Source organism: Mus caroli, chromosome 18 (genome assembly GCF_900094665.2).
Source record: "Mus caroli chromosome 18, CAROLI_EIJ_v1.1, whole genome shotgun sequence".
In the NCBI taxonomy this organism is placed as follows: domain Eukaryota; kingdom Metazoa; phylum Chordata; class Mammalia; order Rodentia; family Muridae; genus Mus; species Mus caroli.
Genome location: NC_034587.1, coordinates 15,974,637 through 15,982,448, shown reverse-complemented (window position 1 = coordinate 15,982,448; position 7,812 = coordinate 15,974,637).

The following is a 7,812-nucleotide window of genomic DNA, read 5'->3' as shown; positions in this document are numbered from 1 at the left end:
TTTCTTTCTTTCTTTCTTTCTTTCTTTCTTTCTTTCTTTCTTTCTTTCTTTCTTTCTTTCTTTCTCTCTCTCTTTCTTTCTTTCATTGACTAAGTTATTAATCCACTTTACATTCTGAATGCAGCTTCCCTTCTTTCTTCTCCTATTAGTCCCTCCCTCTCCCCTTGCCTCTCTCTATCTTCTCCTCTTATCTCCAGAGAAGGGGAAAGTCTCCCATAAATATCAACCAGTGTCTGAATATCAGGTCACATCATGGACCCAGTTTAATTGACTCTGTCTGTTTTCTTGTGTTCCTTGACCCCTCAATCCTTTCCTCCCTCTTCTATAGGATTCCCCCAGCTCCACTCAATATTTGGCTGCGGGACTCTGCATCAGCTTCCAACAGTTGCTGGGGGAAGCCTCTCTGACTACATTTATGCTGGGCTTCTGTCTGCAAGTACAGAAAAATATCCTTAGTTGGTCTACCTTTCATGGCGTGTATCTCAAGCTGTCCCAGTCATTGATTGGACCTTTGCTTAAATTTCATTCCATCTTTTACTTTTGTACATCTTGTAGGCAGGACAAATGTGAATCTAAGGTTTTATGGCTGGGTTGGTATCCCAATCCCTTCCTTGGAGATTTTCCCTGATTATAGATGATTAGTTCAGATTTCATATCCCCCATTTCTAGTAGTCTTAGCAAGGGCCACCATTGTCCTAGGTTTCTAGCTCATCCCAGAGATGTCTATCCTCCTATCCACTTGTTTCTCCCAAACTCTCTCCATCCATCCTCCCTAACCTCATCCATTCTTCTTCCATTTTCATACCCAATCCTGTCCAGTCCCCTCTCCCCACACACACACAATGTCTTTTCTATTTCCCTTTCTCATTGAGGATTCAGTCCTCCATTGAACACTCCTTGTTACTTACTTCTTTGTGTCTGTGGATTGTAGAATGACTATCCTTTAGTTTAAGGCTAATATCAACTTAGAAGTGGGTAAATACCAGGTATAATTTTGGGGTTCACTTATGTATACTATTCTGTTATCTGCAAATAGCTGTTCTTTGACTTCTTCCATTCCAGTTTGTATCCTTTTAATCTCTTTTAGTTGTTTTATTGCTCTAACTTCAAGTACTATGTTGAATAGATACAGAGTTCTTTTTGTTTCTATTTTATTGATTTCATTCATTAGTTTGATTATTTCCTGTGTTCTACTCTGTTTGTGTGTGCTTGCTTCTTTTTGTTCAAGAGCTTTCAGGTGTGCTGTTAAGTTGATAGTATGAGACCACACTATTTTTTTTTTAATGAAGGCATTTAATGCTATGAATTTTCCTCTTAGCACTTCTTTCATTGTTTCCAAAATGTTTGAGTATGTTGTGCCTTCATTTTCATTTAATTCTATAAAGCCTTTGGTTTATTTATTTCTTCTTTGATCCTGTGGTCTTTGAGTAAATAGTTGTTCAGTTTCCATGAGTTTGTAGGCTTTCTGTTGTTGTTGAAGTCGAGCTTTACTTCTTGGTGGTCTGATAAGATCCTTTAGGTTATCTCAATTTTCTTGTATCTGTTGCGGTTTGCTTTGTGAGTGCTTATGTAGCTAATTTTGGAGAAGGTTGCATGAGGTGAAAAGAAACAGGCATAGTTTTTGTGTGTTTGGATGAAATGTTCTGTAGATATTTGTTAGGTTCTTTTGAGTCACAAGGTCTGTTACTTCCATTATTTATTTACTTAGTTTCTGTCTGGATGACCTGTTAATTATTAATATAGGAGTTCCCTGAGTGATTTAATCATTAAAAAATTTCTTCTATGAATGTGGGTGCTGTTGCTTTTGGGCAATAAATATTCAGAATTGAGACGCCATCTGTGTAGATTTTTCCTTTAATAATTATAAAGTGTCTGTCTCCATCTCTTTTGATTAATTTTCACTGGAAGTCTACTTTATCATATATTAGAATGGCTACTTCAGCTGCCTTCTTAGGTCTGTTTTCTGGAAAAATATTTTACAGTCCTTTACTCTGAAGTAACGTCTATCTGTGATGTTGAGGTATAATTCTTGTATTAAGCAAAATGATGGATCCTTTTTTTAATATCCATTCTGATAGTCTGTGTATTTTTGTGGGGGAATTGAATTCATTGATGTTGAGAGATATCAATGAACCATGATTATTAGTTCCTTTTATCTTGATGTTATTATCATCATTACCATCATCAATCATCATCATCATCATCATCATGTGCTTTCCTTCTTTCAGTTTTGCTTCTATGAAATTATTTATTTCCTGTGTATTCTTGGGTGTAGTTAACCTCCTTGGGTTGGAGTTTCCTTTCTAGTATCTTCTGTAGGGCCAAATTTATAGATAGATATTGTTTAAATTTTCTTTTGTTATGGAATATTTTGTTTTCTTCATATTTGGTAATAAAAGATTGCTGGATAGAGTATTCTGGGCTGGCATTTGTGGTCTTTTAGAGACTGCAAGATATCTTCCCAGGCCCTTTTGGTTTTTAAAGTCTCTATTGAAAAGTCAGGTGTAATTCTAATAGTTCCACCATTTTATGTTATTTGGACTTTTTCGCTTATAACTTTTAATATTCTTTCTTTGCTACTTAGTATTTTGATTATTATGTGGGAGGGTTTGTTTGTTTTTTGCCAATTCTATATAGTGTTCTGTAAGTTTCTTTTATGTTTATAGTCATTTCTTTCTTTAGGTTAGGGAAACTTTCTTCTGATTTTGCTGAAATAATTTTTTGGGCATTTGAGCTGGGAATCTTTGACTTCTATTCCAGTTATTCTTCTTTTTTTTTTTTTTTTTTGGTTTTTCGAGACAGGGTTTCTCTGTATAGCACAGGCTGTCCTGGAACTCACTTTGTAGACCAGGCTGGCCTTGAACTCAGAAATCAGCCTGACTCTGCCTCCCAAGTGCTGGGATTAAAGGTGTGTGTGCCACCATGACTGGCTCTATTCCAATTATTCTTAAGTTTGGTGTTTTTATAGTGTTCCAATTTTTCTGAATGATTTGCATTGAAACTTTCCACACTTAGCATTCATTTTGTTTGGTGCATCACATTTTTTTTTTAATCAGATCATCTATGGCTGAGATTCTTTCTTCCATCACTGGAATTTTGTTGGTAATGCTTGCGTCTGTAGTTTTTGTAATCTTCCCTAGGTTTTCCATTCCCATGATTTTGTCAGTTAATGTTTTCTTTATTGCTTTTATTTCCATTTTCATTTCTTGAACAGCTTCATTTATTTTCTTTATCTGTTTGGTTGTATTTTCCCATACATCTGTAAGGGATTTACTCATTTCCTCTTTAAAGACATCTATCATCTTCATCAGATTTGATTCAAGGTCATTTTCTTGTGCTTCAGCTATGTTACATTATCCAGTGCTTACTGTAGTAGAATAGCTGGTCTCTGGTGGTGCCATATTACCCTGGCTCTTGTTGACTGTGCTCTTACATTAGCTATTAGTCATCTGGTTGTCCCTGGTTCTGTCAGGACTCCAGGAATGCAAGTAGAGTTGTGGGCAGGAAAATGGAACTCAGCATACAGGGTGGAACTTATTACTGTTGGATGTGCTTTGGGAAGACTTTGCCAGCAGGGGGTTGGCAGTCATCAGGAGCTCATCTGGTTGCCCCTGGTGGCAACAGGCCTCTGTGAATTCAGGCAGAGATGGGGCTCAGAAAATGGAGCACAGGAGACTGGCCATACCTCAGCATTTCTGAATATGTCCCAGGAGGACCAAGAAGGCAAAGGATAAAAGGGGAGAGATCTCATCTTGTTGTCCCTGGTGTGACCAGGCCACATGACTTACAGATGTAGTTATAGTCTGGGAAATGGAGAACCTTAAAATGTTTCTTTATACTTCGCACAGAAACATGATTAACAAAACTTCTAAGATGCAGCAAAATTTGTAGAAGAAAGTTAAAAGACACAAATTCTCACATTTATAAGTGAAAGATGTCTCAGTAGCACTTTGCTCCTAAACCTTAGTGGGAAAAATAATAAAAAAATAATTTAGAATTACATAAATCCATAAATCTACAGAGAAAATTTACAAATGGTACCAATGATATATGAAAGTGTTTTCAACATCTCTATTACTCATGAAAATGCAAATAAAAACTTCATGAGATATTTTTCATCAGTTGACTATTATGTGAAAGAATGTCAAGGAGTATTGGTAAAGATTAGTGTTGGAAGTTTAGTGGGAAATCCACTCTTTTGAAAAGGGCTAATATACAAAACATGAAAAAAAAAAAAACAAACCTCAAGAAGCTAGATTTTAAAATATCCAATTTTAAAATGGGATAGAATTTAAATAGAACTCTCAAGAGGAAACCCAAATGGCTGAGAAACACTAGGAAAAAAAAAATCAACATCTTTAGTCATCAGGGAAATGTAGATGAGTACTGAGTTGAGATTCCATTTTCTATCTGTCAGAATGGCTAAGATCAATATTACAAGTAAAGCTCATGCTGGCAAGGATATGGAATAAGGAATAAGGGAAATACTTATCCATTGCTGGTGGAGTACAAACTCGTATGACTGCTATGGAAATCATTGTGGTGGTTCCTCAAGAAGAAGAAAATCTGTCTACCTCAAGATCCAGTGATTCCACTGTTGGGTTTATATACAAAGAATACATTATCCTCCCATAAGAACACTTGCTCACAAACATGTTAATTGCTGCTCTATTCATAATATCCAGAAATTGAAAACAACATAGATATCCATCAACAGAAGAATGGATAAAGAATATGTAGTCTATTTCCTCAATGGAGTATGCACTGTTTAAAGATATTCATAAAATTTGGTGGCACATGGATGGAATTCTTTTAAAAAATCCTTAGTGAAATAACTAATACATAGAACGATAAATATCGTATGTATTTATTTTTATGTGGATATCAGCCATCACATAAATAACCAAGCTACAATCTGTAGTCCCAAAGAGGTCAGAAATAAATGACCGGATTAACATGGGAAACACATGAATTTTTCCAGGAGGGAAAACTAGAATAAATTTTATAAGTAGACAGGGTCTGGATACATAGCAGACAGGAACATATGGAAAAAATTAGAAAGGAAGATGATTTGAGAGAGGGAATGTAAGGAGCTATAGTTCGAATTGAGGGGCATTTGAGAGATGGTATGGAAATCTAGCATAGTGAGAACTTCCTAAAATGTATGATGATGATCCTAAAGTAGTCTCTGAATATGGGACCAAGCCCCACCTGGCCATGACTTGTCACCAAAGAACGCTTCCAGTATCCAGACTGAGTTACATCCAATTGAGTTGCTGGTGAAAGTGGTCCCATAGAATCCTCCAACAACTCAGATTGTTGCCAAGACAATAGGCTTCTTTCCATAAACTGACATCAAAGCTCCATTACTGAAGAAAACAGTGACATATTTTATTAAACATGGAGAGGTCCAACTGTCACCTACAGAAAAACTTCACTCCCACATTCTAGTGTGTTTTGATATGAGAAGGTACTCTGCAAATTACCACAAGAAAGACACAAATATCAATTCATTCCCCAAACCTCTTGTTGGCAATACTTTCCTTTCTGGAAAATATGCTAGAGCAATGGTGGCACTAAACTTGTGGGAGTAACCAATTAACATGTGATTTGACTTGAGGCCCACTCCATGAGATGGATTCCATACCTGATATTGCTTGAGTGACCAAGAACCAGAAAATAGATAGCACAGAGACCTTAGGAAAAACCAAATAGTTAACCAACTCTTAAAAAAAATAATAGTGATAAAATGATTTCTGTGATATTCTGTGATACATATAATTCAGTGCCTTATTAAGGTATCATCAGAGTCTTCCTCCTGTAGGAAAGATGAAAACAAATACAGAAGTTCACAGTCAGATATGAAGAGAGAGAGAGAGAGAGAGAGAGAGAGAGAGAGAGAGAGAGAGAGAGAGAGAGAGAGAGAGAAAGGGAAAATACATAACTCTAGCTGGTCCAGCATCTGCACCCAGTAGCGCACTATGCACAGGTCCCGCCAGAAGAGTGCTATTCTCCCAGGAATGCTTTCATTTAAAGTCTCAGAGGTGAGATAGCCACTTTCTCTCCAATTACTGTCTGGAGCAGGGCCTGTGAGGAGCACACAGGCACAGAAAGAGTGGAACAGCTGGGACAGGATCCTTCCAGTCTGCCATCTGCACCTGGGAACTGAGGCTGTTTGGAGCCCTCTGTACAAAAGTTCCCCCAGGAAAGAGCTGGTCTCTCAGGAGTGCTGACACAGGCTTACAGACCCACAGGAGGGAAAGGCTCTAGCCAGAGAAAGCAAAACACTGAACACCAGAGATAACCAGATGGCAAAAGGCAAATGCAAGTATCTTACCAACAGAAACCAAGACTACTTGGTACCATCAGAACCCAGTTCTCCCATCACAGCAAGTACTACCGGAAAAGCAAGATGTGGATTTAAAAATCACATCTCTTGATGCTGATAGAAGATTTTAAGAAGGACATTAAAAAGCCGGGCATGGTGGCACATGCCTTTAATCCCAGCATTTGGGAGGCAGAGGCAGGCAGATTTTTGAGTTCAAGGCCAGCCAGTCTACAAAGTCAGTTCCAGGACAGCCTGGGCTACACAGAGAAACCCTGCCTCGAAAAACAACAAAACAAAACAAAACAAAACAAAACAAAACAAAACAAAACAAAACAACAACAAAAAAGAAGGACATAAAAACCTCCCTTAGAGAAATACAGAGTACAGGAGAACACAGGTAAAAAGGTAGAAGCCCTTAAAGAGGAAACACAGAAGTCTCTTAAAGAATTACAGGAAAACACACACACACACAAAACAGTTGAATTAATTGAACAAAACCATCCAGAATCTAAAAATGGAAGTAGAAACAATAAAGAAATCACCAAGGGAGACAACTCTGGAGATAGAAAACCTAGAAAAGAGATCAGGAGCCATAGATGCAAGCATCATCAACAGAATACAAGAAATAGAAGAAGGATCACAGATGCCGAAGATACCATAGAAAACACTGATACAACAATGAAAGAAAAATGCAAAATGCAAAATGCAAAAAGCTTCTTACCCAAAACATCCAGGAAATCCAGGACACAATGAGAAGACCAAACCTAAGCATAATAGGTATAGAAGAGAATTAAGAGTCCCAACTTAAAGGGCTAATAAATACCTTCAACAAAATTACAGAAGAAAACTTCCCTAACCTAAAGAAAGAGATGCCCATGAACATACAAGAAGCCTATAAAACACCAAACAGACTGGACCAGAAAAGAAATTCTTCCCGTCACATAATAATCAAAACACCAAACACATAAAATAAAGAAAGGATATTAAAAGCAGTAAGGGAAAATAGTCAAGTAACATATAAAGACAGACCTATTAGAATTACATCAGACTTCTCCCCAGAGAATATGAAAGACAGAAGATCCAGGACAGACATCATACAGACTCTAAGAGAGCACAAATGCCAGCCCAGACTACTACACCCAGCAAAAGTTTCAATTACCATACATAGGGAAACCAAGATATTCCATGACAAAAACAAATTTATACAATATCTCTCCACAAATTCAGCCCATTAAATGGTAATAAATGGAAAACTCTAACACAAGGAGGGAAACTACACCCTGGAAAAAGCAAGAAAATACTCTTAACAAACCAAAAGGGAAATAGCCACAAGAACACAATCCCACCTCTAATAACAAAAATAAGAGGAAGCAAAAATAATTTTTTCATAATCTCTCTTTTTTTTTGAAAGCCACATGAGATTTGATTTATTATTTTATTTTATTTTTTATTTTTTTTTGATTTTTAATATTTTTTTTATATAT